This window comes from Lepisma saccharinum, chromosome 28 (genome assembly GCF_977018435.1).
Source record: "Lepisma saccharinum chromosome 28, izLepSacc3.1, whole genome shotgun sequence".
Lineage (NCBI taxonomy): Eukaryota > Metazoa > Arthropoda > Insecta > Zygentoma > Lepismatidae > Lepisma > Lepisma saccharinum.
Window position 1 is genome coordinate 13716964 of NC_139256.1, and position 26016 is coordinate 13742979.

Genomic DNA, 26016 nt, shown 5'->3' on the forward strand with positions numbered 1-26016 from the left:
GCAAGCTCTCACGTACACAGAACAGGGAAAATGGGTTAAGTACTCTGCACGTGTGCACCGAACGGGAGTCCCCTTCTCCTTGAGACCGATCCGAAAATTAGAATTTTGGTTTGGAATAACAAACCACTCGAAGCAAACTAGCTTCCGTCCACATGGACGGGTCTTTTGAAGCCAAGGGAGAAAGTTTGCAGACAAAAATTCCTTCTGGAGCAGGAAATAACGACAAAACGGAAAACAAGTGGTTAATTTTTTTTTATGTCTCTCGCGTTCTCAACATCTCCATCGTTCCAGAATTAGTCGGCTCAGTGTTTGGACAAGAGGCTTGCCTTGCTGCTAGAATAGATCCACTTGAAAGTATAGGATTCCGATCTTCCTCTTTCCAAACTGGTTCCACCCGTGGAACGAGAGAAGAGAACGCCAATAAGCAACAAGATGCATCTACTTCAGTCGCCCGCTTCGAGTTTTGAAAAGGCATTTTGCCTTTAGAAGGAAAATAAGCCCTTTCTTCCAATTTTTTTTTGGCTGCTTACCATTCCTCATTTTCTCCTGCATCAGCGTAAGCACCAACTATTTTTCGAAAGCTGGATCAGTTTCAGAAACAACCACTTAATGAGTCTGCTCAGGCAGTGGCGTAGGGACGGAAGGTACAGGGTTACATGATACCCCTATAATTCCGCCGTCGTAGGAACCGGTATCCATTCGCAGTGCAGAACGGTTGTTTTGGCAAAAATACTGTTTCCCTGCTGCTGCTTTGGGGAGGGGGAATTTTAAAGTTGCCGCTTCTTACCCAAGCACTAGGCCTAATTCGTAGTTTGACAGCGAGTGCCTTCGTAGGTAAACGCGGCAACAGAGGGTTACTGCCCTCTGTTCAAACAAATTAAAAGTGATCACGACTGCACGAAATTACAAGACGAGCTTAACGAAGTACTTGATTGGTGCAAGAACAAGGTTAATCTCAATCTCAAGAAATGCAAAGTAGTGTCATTCACACGTAACAAACATCCCATCCAATACTCGTATAACATTTCCGACGTAGAAATCCTACGAGAGAATACTGTAACTGATCTTGGAGTCACATTTGACAAAGTTTTAAATTTCCAGACACACACTGCGCGCATCCTCAGTGAAGCGCACAGGAACCTAGGATTTGTGATGAGAATGGGTAGCCAGTTTAAGAAAAAAGAAACCTTTTTGCTACTTTACTATACATTTGTCAGATCAAAACTTGAATATGCCTCAATCGTTTGGACCCGTTATTATAAAAGGAAATCGAAAAAATAGAGAAACTCCAAAATAAATTCTTAAGGTATTTAGTATATAAATTAGATGGCATTTATCCCAAATTCACTTCGGGTGACATCTTACGCAACATGCTGAGTGTCCCGTCCCTTGAAAAAAGAAGACAGATTCACCAGTTAACATTCCTTTCGAAACTTGTCAATGGAAAAATAGACTCCTTCGCACTTCTCGCAAAAATAAACTTTTACGTTCCATACTCAAAATAAAGACCCAGGAATGACCTCTTCCAAATTTCACGCCGTAGAACCAGGATGGCTGAAACGGATCCCATGAGGAGGATGTGCGCGTTGTACAATATAGTCTCCAATAATACCCCTGACATTGATCTATTTAGACCTAAAAGCAAACTTATTATGTGAACCCTGTATATAATAGCATTGTAACCAAATATGTTGTATACTTTATGATATACCACCCTTGTATTATATATTGTTGTTATGTAGTGATTATTCTGTTCCGTCTAATACGTAGTTCTTTTCTCCTTGTCTTTGTTGTTTTCTCTTTCCAATTCTTAATTACTTTTTGTCAATATGTATGTAAACTGAACTCAGTTAACCTCAAAACACTGTAACTGGGCATTTGCCTGTAGTGTTTAATAAATAAATAAATAAGTAACAAAGGCGGTCTCTGCGCTGATATAAGACGAGCTGGATTGTTTTAGGGAGGTACAGAACCTCTCTATAACCAGGGAACCAATTTGTTCCCCTTGTACCCCAATAATTCATATCTACTATGCTGCTTTCTGCTGAAGTGTATTCATTTCAGCAAACAGATATACAAGGCAGCAGGTAACTGTCTTCCACACACACATTTTACAATTCCAAGTGGGAACTGACCGCGCATAATCACATCAAACTATCTTCAAAATATGGGAGCTGGAGACCGACATCGGAACACCTAGCCTCTGAGGTGAAGCATACACATCCAACTGAATTAATATAACTCAAATCAATGGTCTTAAACAACATGCTGATCTACTGTCGCTCTCTGGCCCCCTATGCACTGTTTGTAACACGAACATTGTAACATGCAGGGCGCGTGAGCTCAAAACTATAGATTTCGGATCCCGAAATCCGGTATATGTTAAACAATGCATACATACACACAATACTTATATCGGATTTTAAACATATTCCAGCGAAGGTTCATGTAAAAAATGAAAGGTATATATGTATTAACATTATACTGTACTAAAACCAATGTAATTATACTAAATTATATTTATGTTATATATTATGTTAATAAATATTATTGTAATTGTCAAATTTTTATTTCCAGATTTATGTAAAATGCAAATTTCAAATAAAGTAATGGAGCGTAACAATAACAGGGGAACCGTAAACCGAGCAACTGCCGTCCCAGTTTATCTCAGAGGCACTGGGACATGCGCATACCCTCAAATGTATGCGGTTGGAGGTTAGGATACATTCAGGGGTTCCTCCCTTATTGTACCCCATCAAATAAGTTGACAAACGCAAGGTGCTGCCGGGGTCTCCAGATGGCGTAGTGGTAATGTCGCATTGTAATGAATATTCGATACCTGGTGCAGGCACATAGTGGTTCGGATCCCACTTTAAACTGTAGTCCCGATTAGCCTATCTGTGCACAAAGTTGACTTAAAACAACAATTCAAACAAGGTAAGATGTTGCCGTTCAAGGAATCTAGTTTTTAGTAGCAATATGCTTGACTACTATATCTCCCTATCCACAAGAATCACAACCAGTGTGAACCCATTACACTACACTCTGTCCACGGAATTTCTGGAGCAAGAGAACGAAAACAAGTCCTCTGCGCAAGTAGTGACTCGAGAGGGCTAGACCAATTAATGCGTACGAGGGGAAGTGAGTGCATGGAGGGAGCAACCCGCCTGTAGCTACCAGCAATTTGCAGCAGCGCGCACTGCTTTGCGGTGCCATACTCCTAAAATTCCCGAGACAGGGTGTAGACCAAAAATTTGTCTTGCAACTAACCTATACTCTATCCCACGAATCGGTGAAGTAAGATTGCACACAACAGTAGAGAAGGGGAGAAAGCGAGTGGGCAGAGCGAAGCAGTGCACGCAGCTGAGAAGGCTGGTAGCCGAAGTCGTCCATTCGCCTCCACGCAATCCCGTCCCTTTGCACGTGTTCATTAGTCAAGCCCTATGGAGTCACTTCTCGCGCAGAGACTTGCTCTCGTTCACTCGCTCCAAAAATTCCCGGGACAGAGTATAGTGGATTCTATTCCGCAAGCACCCAAATGTCAATCTCACTTCCAGGTAGTACACCGTGGACTACATTCTGCAGACTAACTTGGCTTTGCCGCCTGGACTCTCAGCCAGTATAATCCTGTGTGAGGGCAGTGTTGTGTCCTCTCCTTGTAATTATCTTTCATCCATTTCATCACATCCCCTTTCATCCTCATCTTCACAATTAGTCAAAGTTGCAGAAAAATGATGTAAAATAAACCCCGAGACATCAAACATACCGCGCAAGTCGTATTCTGTGTTTATAATTAGGGAACAGATTTTGATGTTGCAACACCTTTACAAAAATATAGCTCTTTTCACACCGATCGTTTGAGATATGTATTTTAGGATATAAAATCAAGTGAAATGAACACATTTTGTTCCACCTTTTCGTGAGATTAGCACATTTATGCCCTTTTTATCTCCTCTTTGAAGCTTCAGCACATTTTTCCATCTTTTTTTTTTTCATGTTCTGTTAAAAAATTGGACAGAAAAATAGATAATTTTCACTCTTCTTCAGCAGCTACATAAAATCCTATAGTCTCATTTTGTAGAGCAGAACGATAGCTATAAAATAACTTGATATAATCATTGCAGCCGCAATAGTTCCCAAGATAATGTAGCAAAACCCGCGTGAGAAAACACAAACTTCAACAAGATCTATTCGGTAGAACCACAGTTCTCTCAGCGGTCCGCGCGCAACCACAGTTCTCTATGCGGTCCGCGCGCATTATATACAGAAGGGGCAGAAAAAGAGAGCATTTAATTAAGCTCCTTTTTTTAAAAAAATGTCAGTACATTTTTTTCAATTCCCGACCATAATTCTGCACCTTATAACTCTTTCCCTATTTATAATCTACGTTTCGACTTAAACAAAATCACGCCATTGCCCTCCCAACACCTTGAACGAGAAGCATGCGCTAGCCATAGACCCACAATTTATCACCGATTTCTACCAACCCTTCCTGCCTCGACTAGTTTTTATTACTTAAAGCTATTCCATCACCTTCCTGATAGACTATCATTGTGATGAGAGGGATTCCCCGGCCGACTTGAGCGACAACCAACCAATAGCATGTCGTTGAGGAACCTCTCTTTACGACTTTCAAGTTCGCTTGGCCGTCACCCGCCGCCGGAACAAATCCCAAAGTAATTAATTTTAAAACCCTTCGCAGGCGACACGCTGTATAGGGAGGCTGCGCTAACGTGTAGCGGCTTTCTGGATTTTTCAAAGCGCATCCCCGTGGCGGATTCAGAAGTCTTGGGCTAATCAGAGAACGGCTTACATATTGATAAATGTTGTAGGAAGGGAATTGTTGTTTTAAGTCCACTTTATCGGGACTGGACCTACAGTTTGTTAAAGTTGTTAAAGGTCCAGAAATTTTAAATAAATTCAGTTCCGGTCCAGGAGAGAAAATAGGCAAAAGTAAATAGGTTATGGACAGTAAGGAACATTTTTATCTGTAAAGTATTTCAATTCTGTCCACGAACCTTTTTTTTTTCGGATCAATTTAAATACGGTTCAGGAACCGTTCTTCCGTATCATTCCAAAAGGGGTCGAAGTTCCGTATTGAAATTAAACAATATGCAACTAGGACCGAATTTAAATCGTTTCGGTCCTGTTACGGAACGCATTAGAACGTATGGGTTCAACAATCCAAGGGTTGTTGAATACCCAGGAATTGTAAATAAATTCAATTCCCATCCGGGAGAGAAAAATCAGCAAATGTAACTGGGTTTTGGCCATTAAAGAACCTTTTTATATTTAAAGTATCTCAATTCTGTTCAGGAACCTTCTTTCCGTATCAATTTAAATACGGTCTGGGAACCTTTTTTCAATGAAAGAATACGCAACTTGCACCGAATTTAAATTGTGCAAAAAAAAAAAAAAGTTAAGGTCTTCTTACGGAACCCAATAGAACTCATTAGAATGTATTTGGTTCCATGACCTTTAACAATCCTGGTTTAAAGTTTGATCCGAAACACTATGTGCCTCCACCGGGTATCGAACCCGGGACCCCTTATACACAAGGCGACGACAATACCACTACGCCATCAGGGTGATTTAAAGTTGTCTGTAATGTTGAACAGCATGATGCCAACTTTTGCGAATGGAGAATGAGTGTCGCGAAGGGAGTCGAATGAGTCCCTCCCTGAAATTTGGCAACATTCACTTCAAAATAGAAGAAAAAATTAGAAACTTATTACTATTTTGATAAGAGAAATAAATTTCAGTTAATGAGTATTCCAGTAGATTAAACAAAAGGGTAAAAAATCAATCGGCTTGAAAAACTAAAATCTGAGACATGTATGCCCTGGGATGGTATGGATGTGAATATATTTTGTAATTTAAACCATAATTGATATCATTACCGTGTTTGATCTAACAATATATCAGTCAGATATAAAACGTACAATTCCTAAAAGATTTAAAAAATACACAGAACACTTGTCACTAAAAATATTAGACTAAGGTTGAGCAAGATTTTGGGTAGGAAAGACATTAGGGACGGTCGGTAAGTCACGGCTCGGCTCTGCACATCACAGACCGGCATCAGTCAGAATGATTTTACAGAAATCCATTATGCGCGCCAGGCTCGGTATAAGGTACGTACACATCGGTTCAGTTGTCGCTCTTAAATGATTACTTTCCATTTGATTTCCTTAAAATCATGCTGTGCCGTGTTGTGCCGAGCCATGGCGTGCCGTGTTGTGCAGAGCCGTGGCGTGCCGTGCAGTGCTGTGCAGAGCCGTGCCTGCCGTGCCGACCGTTCGTAGTGTTTATTGCCTTAGACTATCATTTTCTCCTAATCTTGACCTAGCACGTAGGAAAAGAAATACCGTGGCAATCATATGCATATACAGTAGAGCGTCGATTATCCGAACGTCGGTCAACCGAACGACCGCTTAACCGAACTGTGTACTCGCTCGCACCTGTTACTCTCCCACCCTACCGTCCATCATCCCCCTCACTCTCAAACCAAGTTTCCCACAGTAGTCGCCGCACTGAGCCACCGCTGGCGGAACATTGCTTCTAATGGGGTCTTCATAAGGCGCTGCTGACCGGCCAAGCCGCCAGTCGCTGTGTTTCAACAATCAGCACACTTCTGTCGGTGTATGTATTGTTCATGCAAAATGCGTATGTAATATGTACATATTTTTGTTTAATAAACTGTACCACATACTATATATTCCTACTAAAGTTGCCTTTGTACGTTACTTTGTAATACTTAAAGAGATGCCTGTTTTTATGAATAAATTTACTGTACAGTACTTCTTTTTGGCAAATAAACATGTACAGTTCGATTATCCGAACAAACCAGTTTTCCGAACACCCATGTCCCCCAATTACTTCGGATAATCGACGCTCTACTGTATAAGTGTGGGTGGAAGTACCACTTTCTCCCTAATCACGTCAAGTTTTCGTTTCTAAGAAAAATACGCCATTGAATTGGTTGTAACTTCATTTCAATAGATAAATAACTTGCAACACACTTTTCGTCCACGTGAAGAGAGACCAGATAAGGCCTTTCTAAGGCAGTGTTTCTTAAAATACGAGTGACGAAAACACTACGTGTCATCTTTAACAAACCTGGTCTAGGCAAGAAACCTTACGAACGGTCGGCATGGCATTCACGGCTCTGCACAGCACAGCACCGCACGGCACCGCACGGCACCACAACACAGATCGGCATCAGTCATAATGACTTTAAATAAGACCAAGACTCGACATTTCGCCAACAAAAATTTCGGTTTTAGGTTCTATCCTGAGCTTGGGTGTTCTCTTGTGACTAACTGCCTCTTCATCAATTTCATTCAATCGTTCATCCTCATTGAGAGCATTAGAGAGTCACAAAGTAACGTGAGTTCAGTAATATACAAATATTATCAGAAAGTCTGTCTCAGGCGATGAAGATTCGGAGTTCGAATTCTGGTTATTCATCATGGTTGCGATTAGCCTAAAAGTCACAGAGCGATGTAAAGTAAGACAGATACGACTATAATAAAAAGGACTGGTAATGTATGATTCCATCATGATAGCGGTAGTATTGAAACATGATAGCAGAATCGTGGATAACCGCAAGGAAGACATGACCTCTTTTTTCTTGCTTCGGGAAGGATCAAGAACGTCAGGTCGTCCCTTGGGACTGCGTAAAAGGACAAGAGTCCTCATTTAACACATCCGTGACACGGACCGCATAAGAGAAAAGAGGTGGGGGGAAGAGGAGGCGAAACCCCCCACATTCGGCACATTCGGGACCGGAGACGTGACATATGAGGAGAAGGAATGGCTTCAAGAAGATGAGGCGCGGGAAGAGGCCCACAATTCAATTCCACCGGTCCAGCGGTGTGAGTGAGGGGGGGAAGGAGGGGGCGAATCCCCCAAGGAGCCGTTTCCCGTAGGCGGACCCACGGATCCATCTTCACACCTTTCCGCGAGAAGGTCTCATTTAAATGCATCATCTCCAGCCGCTGCGCTACCACAGGAGGGTTGTCCGAGAAAATTACATTTTTCAGCCACGTTCAAAACTGCAGGAGGAGTCAAGACCCCCCACCCTTTCCTCCTTTCCCTACCGTGCAACAACACCACATCTATAAAACTGGAGAAATTACTAAGAGACCCACGAGTGTGGACAGTGTGCAAAGTACTAAACGTCAAAGTAATGATTATTAATGAACGATAAAGACGGGGAGCGTTGGGGGGGGCAAGAGGGGACAGGTCTTGTAGGGGGGAAAGAATGCGATTTCGTGTCCAAATGTTGCGGAAGGAACGGAAGATAAGATTCTTAGGAGACGGAGGAAGAGAAAGGTCCTTTTTATCTGGCGTTGGAGAAGAGAAGTCTGCCATCACGTTTCCGCGGAATTTCAAATTACAAGGGGGTATGTAGTGGCGATATACCCGCGGAGTAAATCATCTTTATCGAACTTTCTGGGACGTATCTTTTTTTTTACTAGACCTGGTTTCGTTTTGAGTTACATATATTGCACCTTAAGCCGAATGAAAGTGACAGTCGTTGTGACGTAAGACTCTTTCCCTGAGCCTGCTTTCCCGGCGGAGACGTTAGCATAATACGTTACGAAAACAGGGGTCGTTATGTTCGAATCGTGGGTAAAGCATGAGTGGGAATTTGCTCTATTATCAACTTCAATGTCAAATAAGCAAAATAGAAATACTATACTCTATCCCGGGATTATATGGAGCAAGGTCCCGCAGAAGGATAGGAAGGAGGTGGTGAGAGCAAAGCAGTACTAGTCGCTTTCCCCTCCACGCAATCCTGTTCCCTCGCATGTGCTCATTGGTCGAGCCCTCTCGAGTCACTACTTGCTCAGAGACTTGCTTTCGTTCGCTTGCTCCAGAGACTCCCGGGACAGAATATAAAACCGTTTTTCGAGCTTCCCACCGTAATCTTCGTTCGATCTTCAAGTAGTACATCCAATGCTCAAAAGGAAATTAGACTGTAAGGAAAACGCCAAAGGTAGAAACTCTACCGAACTTTCACACAATAATTACATAAGTCGAAATTCCACGTTCTTGGTCAGTGCATGAAAAGGAGTGCTGAATGTATCTCTGCTGCAACTTTAGGCTAATTGAGACGATACAGTGGCATCGCTAAGGTGCGGAAAACGAGAGCAACACTTCCCGAAAAGTTCGCTACCGCAATTTTGCTTTCAATGTGCGATATAATTTTTCTCTTTTACAAACTATGCCAGTACATATTACCATACACATGTTCTGAAAACAAGTTCTGAACTGAAAATTTTGCACACACGCAGATAACGTACAGAGCATTCCCTGACATTCGCTACGAGACTCGGCGGCAAGCGGCCCGGCGTCAGCGCTTGTCTTTCCCGGCGAACGGGGTCCGCGACTGTCGCTAGAGTCGGCTATTAAAATTACAGTTTTCATATTGTGTGCTAACCTTGACTACAGAAGGTGTTAAGAATTATGTCCCTCTGCTGCGACACATTCCTCGCATCTCCGAAGGATTGGCATTTACACGTGTAAGTTCGTCTACTGTAATTCTCCCGATTTCTCGTACAATACTCTCATTTAACTCACGGATGGTGTGCGGATTATCTTTGTATACTTTATTTTTTAGATTTCCCCATAAATAAAAATCGCAGGCTGACATATCAGGGGACCTAGAGGGTTTTAGAAACACCCGTTTCTTGTGAGAGGCGGCGGATAGATTTCCGAGGAGACTGTTTTAACATTTGTCCTATCTCACAGAGTTTTTCCTCAGTAAGTACACGTGGGTCTGTCTTTCCACTTTTATTCAGAACTGACCCTGTTACTCTCAACTTTCTTACGAGGTTTAATATAGTGGTCCTATGTGAAACAGGAACACCAGGAAATTTCGTTGCAAAACGTCGTCGCACTTCTCCACAATTCCTCTTCCCGAAGTAACACTCGACAAGATAAATCCTTTGTTGTAATGTAAACTTTTGTGGTGCCATATTAAGCCACAATCTTCAACACACGGACACGACACAACTTCCGAGGGAGGATTATACTGGCGTCAGTCTGCAACGTCAACAGAAAGGGAAAGAGAGCGAATGCAGGGAGAGCGAAAAAAAAAACAGTGTGTGACTGTCGCGGATCCCGTTCACCGGGAAAGACAAGCGCTGACGCCGGGCCTCTTGCTCCGAGTCTCGTAGCGAATGTCAGGGAATGCTCTGTATATATGTTTATATAAGTAAAACTACCTACAGCACATTGCAACAAGTTTTGAAGGCATATAGGAGATGTGGCTCACACATTCCCAATCTCGGTCATTTGTGGAGATGGTGTGATCAGCACCACGTTCCTGTCACCTTCAACCCTCAGGTTGCTCACAGGTATCTGAATATTAGAGGCTGAGTGAACCCCAGAGCCGCTCCTTGCGGGGATATTGCTGAACCCCCCTCCCCGTAACCTCTCGCGTTACAGCCAGACGCTCTACGGATTCAACCACCGCGGCTCATATAAATATAAAAAGTCAGTGAACACTGAATAATTTCTTACAAGAGAATTCTTATTGTACCCTCACCTCCACCTCTGCCTCCCATCATGGACACAGGGGCGATGGCCTCTCCGAAGTTCCAAATTTTTCGATATTAATTAAGTGTCAAATGTTCTACTTTATCACTAAGTTTCACACGTTCGAGAATATTTTAAAAGTTTCATTTTAGTCTACTATACGCTTACAATGGACTAATCGAAACTGGACCTACAACTTGGATGTGGACCACCATGCGTTATGGCTCCAAAAGAAATCGAACCCCAAATCCGTTGATAACAAGTTTGAGTTTTCTTCGTACATTCACTTGATTCCTCATATCTGAACATTCAATTTACCGTGTCAATGTGAGGAATTAAGATAACAACATACAATAACAACCATCTATTTCAGCCTTGGACCCACATTTTTGCAAGACAATACTCTAAACTCTAGAGAACATGGCAGTAAGCTTGATTCCTCTTTACATTTCTAAGTTTTGTTTATATAAAAGAGTCGAAGGGTAGGTTAGAATTGGCTCTCTTTCAGGTGAGGTACCCTACTAACATTCGCCAATGTCAACTGCCACTTCTGAATCCATCATTGAAAAAGAGACACCCAGGACTCGAACCCGCGACCAACGGTGTACCAAGCTGCTGCACCGAGGAGACTCCATATCAGATAACGAACATCCCAAGAGGCAAACGTTGAAGAGTGTCAACAGTACTTGGCGGAAAGGCCCTACAGTGAAACCCTTATCAGTTATCGCCAACATCTCGAGAGCCTCTGCTCTTGACTTCAACAAACAGCAGTTTCCCGCGATTACCAAAGCGTCCAGGAAGCAGAGACCAAATGCCCGGTGCGACCAAATCGTGCAGCGTCCTCCTAATAATAAAGACCTGGGGGGAAAGGGTTGGCAAAGGGTCGGGAGCCCCCTCAAAAAAAACTGTTACTGCGTTGTTCAAGGTGTTGTCTGCTGTGTCCTATTATGGCGTGGCTTTTGGGAACCGCTGTCGCAGCATTCTTCCTCATCTCCCATATGCGAGACCGTTTTTTGGTTCTTCCACCCAGGACTTACTTTGCATGTGCCTGGGTGTGAAAGGTGCAGCATCCTCGGGGTTCATTGTATGAAAGGGTTTTCTTGCTCCATAGCGGGGATGTGTTTTTTTGGACCCTCGGAAAAACGAAAGGGGTGAACTCCTTCGTCCCCCTGGTGGACAGACCCCGCGAACAATATAGGTAGAAGCAGCGGGCTCGGGTAACTGTGTCCCTCGCCCCCCCGACGTCGCAGTTGGAATAAATTTGCATGCATTGACGAACTGTTTAAAGGAGGGAAAAGTCTACGGGGAGGAGGGAATTCCCCCTTACCCCCTTCCTTCTGGTTAAAGGTAGCCCTGTTATGCAAATCGTTACCGAAGAGGTCAGCCAGGAAGGATTATGGTGATTCAGAGTGGGGCTGCTGCCGATATTTTCCTCCTCTTCTCCGTACCTTTCGGTGGGGCGGAACGGGGGGGGCTGCGTATTGGAACAGTGTTTCCATAACCGGGAGAGTTCCTCTAAGTGAAGGAAATTTCTCTTGAATGAGGGTTTTTCCACCCTAGTGGGATAAAATCTACAAAAAACCTTACTACACTTTATAGTTCTATTTCGAGTATGGAGGCAATGTTCAGTAAAAGAGAAAAGAAATCTAACATAAATTATGCCTGTAGCTATTTGCATTATACATAAATACTTATCATTATTGCTGTAAGTGTCGTATGATCCCAGTTACAGCTAGAATGAAAAACACTGAATCTACAGCTCAAGTGAAATGCAAACCACTGAAATGGGATTACACTGGGAATCGAAACCCTGTCTTTGCTTGCAAGGAGTAATTGGGACTAGACCTACAGTTTTAAAGTGTGTATTGTGCCTCCACCAGGTATCGAACCTGAGACCCTTTGATTACAAAGCGACAACATGGCTACTACGCCATGGAGGAGGCCTAAATAGAAATACACTACTATTGTTGTTGTTAAATTGGAAATTATTTGGCGCAACAATGTACCAAATAACTTTTGACTGACACAATGTCAACTTGTTCGTTGGCAAGTGGACAGCGTATACCGCTACAACCCAGAAGTGTTGACCGTTTTCTGTTCACAAATATACATTGAACACCCTGGGTTTAGAAAACCGATGTCTCACAATAATAATACAAATGCAGAGTGGTAAGCACAGAGCGCTAAGACGCCAGAGGTCCCGGGTTCGAATCCCAGTCTGAGCATGGGCGTTCCTTGTTGGTGTTCTTCATCATTTCATCATATCACCACTCATCGCGATGAGCTCAAAGTGGCTGAAAGGCGAAGCCAAATAAATCAATTTACCCACAAATGGAGACATTATTCTCGCAGAAGTTGGAAACACTGCACCCAGAGTACGATGACCGCAGCATGGCGCTGGTTGATCAAAAGCCGAAAGATGACAAAGATGCAAAATCGAGAAGTATTAAACTCAGCGGACAGGCGGCCGGATGCTTGTCGAGGGGGCCAAAGGGCGTCCCAGTTTGCTACATACAGTTCCTTCTCTCCCTCGCTGAAGCAAAAAAGGCGAGACAGGAAGCGACTGGTTTCCTGGGTGCCAGGTGCAAGGACTGTAGCATTTCGGTACAAGGAGGTTAAACATTAAATCGTTCGTGTGATGAGACGAGATTGGTCTGAGTAGAGAAGGTAATTGACTGTGGGCATGAGGATCACAAAAGGATGCATGTAGTCTTTATGTATTTATGTTGTGTATGTAATCAAAGTTCATAATGGAGTGGGGTCTCCTTGGCATGTAAAATTCTAACAAATCGGCGTTCGTCTTGTTTCTTTGTTTTACATCACGATGCCCATTGTGGTAGCGTCTGGATATCTTTGTCTTCGGAAAATATGGAAACTAGAAGCTTCGACAGTAGCGCCACTGCTTGGAGTATAGGCTTCCCTGTATTCTTTATCCTCTTATGAACAGCTGTAGAGGAAAGCCTTTCGGCTTTTTTTGCTTTAGGGTGTTACAATACTATCTAGACAACAGAGTGCACTGAGATTCACTTGTTTGCTCCACACAGAGAAAGCTACATGCATCAAATCTATTACAAGAGTCAAATGAAAAACCTGAAAAGTCCGACAAAATTGCAGGGCAGACAGCTCAAATTTACATGGTATGGACTGTTATTTACAAAACGACCTCAAGGCTGCAACGCCCATCAACTGAGCTTCAAAACGCAATTGCTATCATTTTAAAGATGGCGTCTCCTCTGCACACTTACACCAGTGAAGAGGTGGTTTCTTGCCCTTGTCAGCCTAAAACTTACAACAGAAACTTGAATATCTCTGTACGTACTTACCACACCAGCAAGTTTACTAATGGAGAAGAAAGTTCGAGAATTGCCTCAGTTCGCAGGCAGATGGGTGGAAAGGCCTTTGCAGTGACTCACAAGTGACTGGACGTGGACCCCAAAGAGTTATTCTTCTTAAGGTATACAGGCACTAACTCTAAGTTAAAAATATTTGTAGAGCAGCACTAGGTCTGTGCTAAAATGCAGCAAACTGGTGCAACCCTACATACAGAAATCCACTAGATAAACAAAAACAAATTAAGGCTTTCGTTGTTGCACTAAATTGTGTATCTTTCCCTTTGCAAAAATCAGGTTTACAGTTTCATGCATATTTATGTATTATTTGTAAAGGTAACGCCAAAATGCATTATACGATCCAAGTTAGTATTTCATTCTATGTCGAGCTGTACTTTAATAGTACATCAAATTAAGTTCTTTTTGATGCACCTGCCTGCATCTTTCTGGATAATGCACTTAAACATTAGGCCCGAGCTACATACTTTATGCATTTCTTGTTTCAGCGGATGCACTTACTTCTTGTGTGTAGAAGGAATTCTAAACACATGTAATTTTTCAGACTTCGGAATATCATAGTGGCTTTTCGAAAACGATATTTTTGGTGTACACTGCTGGACGTCCGCAGGATTTCTTCCAGGAAAGGGCAAAGCAAGGTAATTTTTATCCCAAGGGGGTGGGGCAAATGGGGCATATTCCCCCCCATAATAGTCATGCCCCCTCAAAAAACACTGTTTCAGTCTGAAATTATCATGTTCCTTCAACGCACATACAATAATTAACATAAATTACTGTGACTGAAATGAAATTTTGTGTGAATTATATACTTTTTAGGTGGACATTCATTTTCCAAGGAGGAGCATAGCTTCTCTTCCAGACGCACATGCTGTTAGAAGTTACTGTAAAATTCACAATATTCTACCGTTAAAATTTCACAGTGTGCTTGTTAATTTACGAAAACGGGGAGCAACATTTTTTTACGTAAACTTGAATATTTTGCCATGTAATAATAAATTGTAGTTGGGTGCGTTATAAACTTATTTTTAAAGACTGAATCAATAAAATTGCATTATTTAGGTTAATATGTAATGGCTGTAGATACTTTAAAAACGGTTGTGGTAATTTTATTGACGGTAGTTGTATGGCAGCGAAAATTGACGGTTTTAGACCGTTATTTCTCCAGTCAACTGTATACAGTGTACGTATGTTGTTTATTAAAGGACCAAGCAATGAATTTATCACGCAACACTAGAAATTTTTTTAACACCAACACTGCCTCCACATTTTTTTTGTTAGTTTGTTTGAGGCGTTGTTACTGAATGAGTTACAGGAACGTCAATCGTAAACAGTGTCAATATTAGCAATATGGTTTACAGGACGCTATTGAAAAAAGGGATAGAAGCATTACGGAACGCAGGGCATATAGTCCTAAGAAAGAAGTGTCGTCCGAAAATCAGGACACTAATGGAAGTTTCCTATAGTAGTTTAGTGCGATTCAAGTTAATCTGATTGAAATAGTGAAACACCTATTTGTACATTACGGTTACACACATTAAACTTTTTCAAACTTTTTTCGAGCAGAAATCGCATTTTTATGGTTGAAGGCTGTCTACAATTGCCGTACCAATGCATGAGTTCACCGAGTTTCGCCACATCCCCTCCCCGAAATTTGTCCAAATTATGTTGTTGCACAATGATTTATTTTCACAAGAACAAACATAGTTTTTCTTAATAGATTTTGGGTTACTGAATTCCAAAATTGTATTAATTTTTGTTTTTGGCTCAACTCTTCATCTTAAGCAGGGAAATTTAACTGAAACATTTTCCGCAATCGCGAAAATGACTGAAAAGTGTTATTCGTTGCCTGAAATTGCATATTTGTGGAAAAGGTTACATACAAAACACATCATGCTTACTAAATCCCGAAATGTAGTACCTTACGTAATTTGTTTAGTGTTCTCGCGAATTTTGCCACATTAAGCACATAATTTGTAAAGTACACACAAAAAATAGTACATTTTCTGTTATGTAAGTTGAATGTTTACTAACATGTCGACAAACAGTAATACTTTATGATTAGTTAATTTGCTTTTCTGTCACATTTTCCTAATTTACAAGAAAAATTGGCCCAACCTGCAAAATAAACCTGGATACGCCTCTGAGGACTACCAATGTTGAGGGTTCTTTTAAGTTACTGATCAGCAAGATTTGGAGAAGAATGCAAGTTTCGGGAGATAACATCAATTAATTATATTCGAGAAACTAGTGCTTGAAGATGATACACTCAGAGAATTAAATGCATCATATCGATTGATGCACCAGAATGCATCGATTGATGCACTAAAGTGTGTTTTATGGCTTCTTCAAAGAATCAGATTCACATTTGATGCATTTTGGTGCATTTTTGTATGTCGGGAAAGAAACATCAAAGTGCATCATTTGATTCAAGTGTGGATTTCTTTCAATCAAGATGCAGTTAAGTGCATCAGTTGATGCGTTTTGATGCACCTTTATACGTTCTGATGCACCAGAATGCATCTTTTTTGATGATGCAGGAAGGTGCATCAAGGAACGAACATGAACTGATGCATTGAAGTGAATCTCGACTGAAAGAAATCCTCACTTGAATCAAATGATGTAGTTTGGTGTTTCTTTCACAACATACAAAAATTCACCCAAACGCATCAAATATGAATCGGATTCTTTGAAGAAGCCATAAAACACACTTTAGTGCATCAATCGATGCATTCCGGTGCATCAATCGATATGATGCATTTAGTTTTCTGTGTGTAGTGTCTCTTCTCCAGAAATCATCTTATCGTAACCTAAGAAAATTGTAATGCCCTGGACATTGCACTGTGGTTCTTTGTGGTTTAGTTGAAATGTTGTGATTGTTCACTTTTTAATTTGGCAGATATTAAGACGTCATAGACAACTAGTGTCAGATGGCCAGATAAACTACTCTTGATGTAGCAGGACCTGGCAACATTTGACAAACGGAGAGATTTATCAACACGATAAAATGACAAAAGCAATGGTTTAATAGTGGCAGAAAAATGTCGAAATAATTGTAATATGTGGTTTAAAGTTTGATTGCTGTAAGTTGTGTTTTCAAAAATATACCTTACATTTAGGTGAATAGTAAGTTTTCATTTTCACGCCTTGTGATCGCAGGAGTCTTTTGTCACATGAGGAGCAAAGGGAAAGATTCCACGTTAGACTGAAAGGTACGTAACAAAATTTCACCATATCTCCATTTCGTTTCTTAGTTTATTTTGTGAACCCTTGTTAAAAAAATGACAGCAGGTCAGGCTTGCGCCAAACTCATAAAAGAAGTAGAAAAAAAGCATTTCAGTGGTCAAGGTCTGAGAACTGGTGGAAGGGGAGGTTGGCCCATCATCCACCATTTGCAACATCATAATTCTTCCAATATTACCAGCAAGTGGACACGGGTCAGGCGAGAAGAACTGGTTCTCCGTGAGTGATGGCTATTTCATCGAGGAGCTGACTCCAAGGAGATGAAAGGGACCAATGAATGGGCCTCTTTTGTGGTCTAAGTGGCGAAGGCCGGCCGTTGCATCGCGTGGCGCATTATGTATGCACCGCGGCGAAAACTGCATTCCCCGACGATAATGGGGAGAGTGCTCCGTAAAACCTCCCTCCCCTCTCTGCCCCGCAGGAACGTGCTTTTTCGTTTTTTTCTTCTTTTAATTCTTCCCCCGTCTTCTCTTCCGGCAGTCATAATTCGTAATGACATATTCAGGGTCTTCCCTTGCTAGTGTGAGGAAAGAAAGCGTAAAGATTTAAGGAGAGTAATGTCTGGGGCTTGACCTCTCAAGTTATCACGCTTTAAAAATGTAATTAGGGAGAGTCACATTGTGTCGTCATCATGTTTAGTATGATTCGAAATAATGCAAATGTTTTTAAACAATTGACGTGTTTGTGGATTCATGTATTATAAGCAGGGAGCGGATTAATATGTAAATACATAAGTATTTATGTATGAAGCTGAAATCAGTTATATTTTGCGGGGTTCGGTCCAGAAACCCATAAATTCTATTGAGTTCTATTGGGTTCCACTGTAGGACCGGAATCTTTTTTCTCGCACGATTTCAATTAGGTCCAAGTTGTGTATTGTTAACATTGAAAAAAGGTTCCTGGACCGTATTTAAATTGATGCGGAAAAAATGTTCCTGGACCGAATTAAAAATTCATTCTGGAAAAAATGTTCCTTGACCGAATTGAAATTCATTCTAGAAAAAAGGTTCCTGGACAGAATTGAAATTCATTCTGGAAAAAAGGTTCCTGGACCGAATTGAAATTCATTCTGGAAAAAATGTTCCTGGACCGAATTGAAATTCATTCTGGAAAAAATGTTCCTGGACCGAATTGAAATTCATTCTGGAAAAAAGGTTCATGGACCGAATTGAAATTCATTCTGGAAAAAATGTTCCTGGACCGAATTGAAATTCATTCTAGAAAAAAGATTCCTGGACCGACTTGAAATTCATTCTGGAAAAAAGGTTCCTGGACCGAATTGAAATTCATTCTGGAAAAAAGGTTCCTGGACCGAATTGAAATTCATTCTGGAAAAAAGATTCCTGGACCGAATTGAAATTCATTCTGGAAAAAATGTTCCTGGACCGAATTGAAATTCATTCTGGAAAAAAGGTTCCTGGACCGAATTGAAATTCATTCTGGAAAAAATGTTCCTCGACCGAATTGAAATTCATTTTGGAAAAATGTTCATGGACAGAATTGAAATTCATTCTGGAAAAAATGTTCCTTGACCGAATTGAAATTCATTCTGGAAAAAATGTTCCTGGACCGAATTGAAATTCATTCTGGAAAAAATGTTCCTGGACCGAATTGAAATTCATTCTGGAAAAAATGTTCCTTGACCGAATTGAAATTCATTCTGGAAAAAATGTTCCTGGACCGAATTGAAATTCATTCTGGAAAAAATGTTCCTTGACCGAATTGAAATTCATTCTGGAAAAAATGTTCCTGGACCGAATTGAAATTCATTCTGGAAAAAAGGTTCCTGGACCGAATTGAAATTCATTCTGGAAAAAATGTTCCTCGACCGAATTGAAATTCATTCTGGAAAAAATGTTCCTGGACCGAATTGAAATTCATTCTGGAAAAAATGTTCCTTGACCGAATTAAAATTCATTCTGGAAAAAATGTTCCTGGACCGAATTGAAATTCATTCTGGAAAAAATGTTCCTTGACCGAATTGAAATTCATTCTGGAAAAAAGGTTCCTTGACCGAATTGAAATTCATTCTGGAAAAAAGGTTCCTTGACCGAATTGAAATTCATTCTGGAAAAAATGTTCCTCGACCGAATTGAAATTCATTCTGAAAAAAATGTTCCTGGACAGAATTGAAATTCATTCTGGAAAAAATGTTCCTTGACCGAATTAAAATTCATTCTGGAAAAAAGGTTCCTTGACCGAATTGAAATTCATTCTGGAAAAAAGGTTCCTTGACCGAATTGAAATTCATTCTGGAAAAAATGTTCCTCGACCGAATTGAAATTCATTCTGGAAAAAATGTTCCTGGACAGAATTGAAATTCATTCTGGAAAAAAATGTTCCTTGACCGAATTGAAATTCATTCTGGAAAAAATGTTCCTGGACCGAATTGAAATTCATTCTGGAAAAAATGTTCCTGGACCGAATTGAAATTCATTCTGGAAAAAATGTTCCTTGACCGAATTGAAATTCATTCTGGAAAAAATGTTCCTGGACCGAATTGAAATTCATTCTGGAAAAAATGTTCCTTGACCGAATTAAAATTCATTCTGGAAAAAATGTTCCTGGACCGAATTGAAATTCATTCTGGAAAAAAGGTTCCTGGACCGAATTGAAATTCATTCTGGAAAAAATGTTCCTTGACCGAATTGAAATTCATTCTGGAAAAAATGTTCCTGGACCGAATTGAAATTCATTCTGGAAAAAATGTTCCTCGACCGAATTAAAATTCATTCTGGAAAAAATGTTCCTGGACCGAATTGAAATTCATTCTGGAAAAAATGTTCCTTGACCGAATTGAAATTCATTCTGGAAAAAAGGTTCCTTGACCGAATTGAAATTCATTCTGGAAAAAGGTTCCTTGACCGAATTGAAATTCATTCTGGAAAAAATGTTCCTCGACCGAATTGAAATTCATTCTGGAAAAAATGTTCCTGGACAGAATTGAAATTCATTCTGGAAAAAATGTTCCTTGACCGAATTGAAATTCATTCTGGAAAAAATGTTCCTGGACCGAATTGAAATTCATTCTGGAAAAAATGTTCCTTGACCGAATTGAAATTCATTCTGGAAAAAAAGGTTCCTGGACCGTATTTAAATTCATCCGGAAAATTGTTTCTGGACCGAATTGAAATGCTTTAAATTTGAAAAGGTTTATACACTGTCTGGAACTCATTTGCTGATATTCTCTCCCAGACCGAGATTGAATTTATTTACATTTCCTGGACCAGGGTTGACCGATCAAAAGTTGCCTTCTAAAAATGTCCGTGAGTACGTTTTACATTAGAATGTCACACAGCTGTTGTAGAAAACGTAGCATAGGGAATAAATAAAAACGCTGATGTTCTCTCGTGTACCAGGTTCAAAAACTCCCTTGTCGAAGAGTTACTGTACATAATGCAATGGACTATATTGTGTTCAAACAAACCCGTCACGTGTTGCTCTGGCATCCGATCCAGGAACCGCAGCCAATAGGAGCCGTCGATGAGGTAACGTGAGGCTGCTGTGTTCCCAGCAGACATCACAACAGAGACGGGCAGTGCTGCTACAACCAAGTGAAGGAACGCGCACGAGAGAATGGGGCTACGTGGAGAGGGGTAACGTGACTGCAGCGTTTGCGTGTCGCCCATTGCTACCTTGTACGTACCTTAGATTCTCGAGACAGCCAGCACCTGGATTAGTCTTTCATGCTCACAAGTGGATAATTGTTTATCGTCAGGTCCGTAATCGATCCAAGTTGCGTATTGTTTCATTTCGATACGGAACTTGGACCCTATTTAAACTGATTCGGGAAAAAAAAGTTCCTGGGCCGTATTTAAATTGATCGGTAAAAAAGGTTCATGGGCCGAATTGAAATACTTGAGATAAAAATGTTATTTACGGTCCAGAGCATTTTTACGCTTGCTGATTTAACTCCTGGACCGGAATTGAATTTATTTAAAATTCCTGGACCTTCAATAACCCTGATATTTTGTATTATCTTTCCGCATCATGGAATGTAGACTCGAAAAATTCAGTTTTTATTTTTCATATTTGTATATGAATTAGGTTTTGGCTCATATTTTGCATATTTAATTTTTTCTCTACATATTTTTCCCCCATATTTCAGAGCATTTCTCAACATTACTGCACATTCGCACAATATCTACATGAATTTCTTGCGAACAACTGACAAAGTCAGAAGTGGCGTTAAACAAACGAAAGTTTACAACTTTTTATATACACTACAATTGAGTTGATTACAAGTTTTCTGTCATCCGAACAATAATGTATTTTTTTTCACCTCCCAACTGTTTTCTTTTTCTTTTGCTATTGTGAAACAATTGAATTTCCTGTTTACTTACAATTGTTGTCAATAATAGAGAATGAGGGCTGAAGCATCGGCTCCTGGTTATTACAATAATTATTTTGTCTACTTTAACTCCAGGAGACATTGTGAATTTGAAACACACTCCAACTTCTTGAGATATTGAACGCAATTGTATAAATCTATGTTAAGAGACAACAGAAGGAAATTGCAAACACTTACAACAAAATTTTGTTATTCATTATTTTGGAAACGGAAAATGAAAATACATTTTGTGTTGTTTTACAATTGAGGACTAAAAGTGGTAAACGTTGTAAGTGCCAAAAGCGAAAGTGTTGGGAAATCGCATCGTTCCGCACATCAGCCCGTAAGAACGTGCACACTAGTGACCTCTTTACACGCCCTTTGAACTACTTAGAGGGCTACCAGCCACATGTCACGTTTACCACATTATAAAGCATGGCACATTTCACAGTTTAACGTGGAAAACGGTGTTTGAATTCTTGTGGTGGCATTTACAGCGTTTACCAATTTTAGTGTTCAATGAATGTCAATGTAAGTGTACTGTATTTTATGTATAGCTCGTGTAATGTCTATTATATTTTAAAAGATAATTTAAAAAAAAAAATGTTTAATACATATAAATCCATTCCCTTATTATAAGGGTATACTGAACGCATGTTTTTGTACCAAAACTTTAGTCTCAGTAAAAGAGTGTAAAGCATTCTATTGACCACAGAAAGAACATACACTCAATTGGTTTATTTTACTTCGCTTTTCTGCCACTTTTGACTAATCGCGAAGATGATGATGGGTAATGATGTTATGAAACTGATTAAGGGACACTATCAAAGACAAGCCCAGGCCAGGATTCGAACCCGGGATCCCTTGCGTCGTAGCGCGGCGTGCTGACGGCTCCGCCACGGAGGCCGGCTAAACTCTGTCTCGGCAATTCCGTGGAGCAACGCCACGCGTAGCGGAGGGGAGAGAGCGAGTTGGCGGAACAAAGCAGTGCGAGCTGTTGAAAAGGTCTTGGAAGACACTCGCGTTTCCGGCTACATGCACTCGTTTCCCAATCTCGTGATGCACTCGTTTCCCAATCTCGTGAGTTGATTGGTCGAGCCTTCTCGAGTCTACTTGCGCCCCAAAGATTTTCCGAGACGTAGTGTATACTCTGTCCCAGTGATCTCTGGAGCGAGCGAACGAAATCAAGTGACTCGAGAAGGCTCGATCAATAAAGAAGTGCCAGGGAACGGGATTTCATGGAGAGGGAAAAAAATACTGCAGTTACCAACCATGAAAGCTGCGTGTACTGCCTCGCTCCGCCCACTCCCTTTCTCCTTCTATTTCCGTTATGCGCGGCCTTGCTCTAGAGTTTCCCAGTATATACCCTGTCCCACTCTGGAGCAAAGCATAACGGAAAGAGAAGGGTAGAACGTGAGTGGGCGGAGCAAAGCAGCAACTGCAGTCGTTACCAGCTTCACGCAATCCCGATCCTGTCACGTGTTCATTTGTGGAGCCGTCTCGCGCCACTACAGTTGTTCCGGCTAGAGAATGGACTTGGAAATTCTATTTTTATCTTTTCTGTCGAAAGCCAAAGAGGGTCACTTGAACCGCTGAACCAATCGGCTTTGTCCAGTTGCCGTGGTGACGCGTTGCCGAATTTTTCGTTTCGAGTCGTTTGCAAAACAGGTGGCAAGCACGGCGAAACCTAATGGTTGCCACCGCGCAGCAAGCGAATGGGTTTCCGATTCCCTGCCTCTCCCTGAAATGCGAGCGAAGGGGGCTTGTTGACAGGAAGAGGTGTCGTGTTCGACTGGACAAATATCAGGCGTGTAGCAACACCGCTTTTCCCCCCTTGAACTGGAGGCGGAAAGTCTGGTTTTCCTCAACCTACAATCTTTGGTCGGGTGGACTTTACTTGCGCAGAGACTTGTTCTCGTACGCCTGCTCTAGAGATGGCTGGGTCAGAGTATAGGTGCAACGATTTTGCACCACTAAAAGGTATAAATATGGGCCCCCCTTTTTATGTTGTCATTTTCGGAGGAAAAAATTAATATATCAAGCACCTGCCTTTAAAATGCATATATATGAAATATATACTTAAATGTAATAGCATGCTAAGTATAGAAGGTCTCCATTTTTCTAAAAAGAAAGCAATTTCCAAAAAAAATGGTAAAATGATGTATTTCAAAATTGTGGTCTAAATATGGGCTACTAGTGGCAATATAACAAAAAGCAATTAAAATTTAAAAAACAGACATTTATCGCTAAAACATTATAAAATTCATATTTATGAATAATCTGTTGTTTTGAAAATCACGCGGAATGGGAAAAATCGAAATTAAGAAAAACATCAAAATATTTGTTGAAAATGTGACCTCAACATTAGACCTCATGTCATAGCCCATATTTAGACCATCACGCTATTTTTCTTCTTCAATTTATTTTCGCTCTCTGTAGTACATATTTCACAAACAAATCAAGGCATTAGAAAAGCCCACATTTGTTTCATGTACCGCTAATATCATAACCTATACAAAGCAGATGACAATTCAGAAAACGCTGAGTTAAAACATACCTGCAAAAAGTTTTCGGAGGTCGCAATTCTATAACAGCGTCCAAGGCCAAAACTAACCACCACTTTCTCTTGCGAATTGGCGCCGCAACCTTTGTCCTGACAGATAACCAGTTCCAATAGCCTCTGCCAGGCTGCGGCATCCGGGAGCGCTGATAACTCCAAAAAACATATTTAAACCTTCGCCCATATTTAGACCTTCTCCTCTAGGTGTAGTGCATGTGTATCACGGTGTCAGGCTGGTGAGAGGAAATGACATTACGAATAGCGGTGTTCAAGTTCAGAAGATTCAGTAAATGCCTGTCCGCTGCTTTAAACGTTCATTTGATTAGTTAGCACGCACCATGTGATCATACACCACACGCTGCACCGCTCCAGAACTTAGTGCAAACGGTGCAGACACCAAATTAACGAAGTAGACGAGTCGGTGTTGCACACACAGAGAACTAAATGCATCATATCGATTGATCCACCATAATGCAGCGATTGATGCACTAAAGTGTGTTTTGTAGCTTCTTCAAGGAATCAGATTCACATTTAATGCATTTCGGTGCATTTTTGTATGTCGTGAAAGAAACACCAAAGTGCATCAATTGATTTAAGTGAGGATTTCTTTCAGTCGAGATGCACTTTAATGCATCAGCTGATGCGTTTTGATGCACCAGGATGCATCTTTTTTGTTGATGCACTTAAACGTTTCGTCCGAGCTACATAAAGTCTGTACGGTGCGTTTTTATATCACGTCGCTTACATGCAACTTTTGGCTAATCGTGGCGATGAGTATAAATGGCTAAAACTGATGAAGGAATATCCACAAAGAATCAACAAGGACTGGAACACAGGGGGCGGTTTACAGAACTTTTTTTCTTTTAAAGCGTCACCGCGCTTCTCAAATAGAGGGGTGGGGCAAGAATGAAGACAAGATGGCATTCTCCATTTCCATTGTGGCAGAATGCTTGACATATACCGTCGCATATTTTGTGTATATTAACTCGAGGTAGGAATGCTCTCAGGGAAACATCTGCGGGCGGGTGACGCAATATAAAAAGTGCAACAGAGTCTGTTTCCGAGGTTGATTGAACAAAGCCTGTCTTCAGGGTTGACAATGAGGAACGAAAAGTATGCCTATATTAAATAATTTGCATATGAAATTCGGCCGCACGCACTAGCTTTAACGATCGAAGCTCGCGTTTGTTGTTCGAGCAGCAGCCGTAACTTTCCGAAGCCGTCCCCCTCAACGGTACAGAATGAAACCAAATTCATTTCTCCACTTTCATTTCGAGACCGCGATATATCATGTTTCTTTTCTTGCGTTTCGCTTATGGGGGCGGGAAGGGGGAGGGAAAGTAACAGATGTTCTTGCCTTAGCGTTTGGATCCTTCAGCCAAAGTTTACGAAGGAAAAGTCTGGCGATAAAGTTTCAATTAAGCAATTTCCCGTGCATTTTCTTTTTCTTTTCTCGTGTTGCTTTCTGAGTGGGGGAAATTGGATGAGTGCTTGCGGGCCAACTGTGCTCAACGTTTCGGCGTTACCTAATCAGGATGCTCGTTCCTGACTCCGACGTCTTGTGACGTAACAAACTGGAGGAGAAACAATATCGGTATGACAGAGCGCACCAAAATGACCAGCCTAATGATATGGACAATTTGTCACCTGATTCTTCACCACAAAATGTGTTTAAAGCAGTGTACCATGTACACTTCGCAACATCTTATTTGACCGCCCTGAGAAATTTCAAAGTCCGGAATTCGTAAATCTGGCAGCATAGCGCTTCAGAGCCAACTAAGAGTAGCCAACTTTGCAACATTTCTTCTTCCTGAATGAAAACGCTCTTGTGATTTTTTCATTCTTTCACATTCCATCAAGTAAAGATACCCTAAAGCAGTAATCAAATATATGAGTAGACAAAAACATGTTAAGTAGAAATACGAATGTTGAAAATATTTCAAGATTCTTCGTTCTGAATTTGAAAATACGAAAATGTATGTGCATTGTGA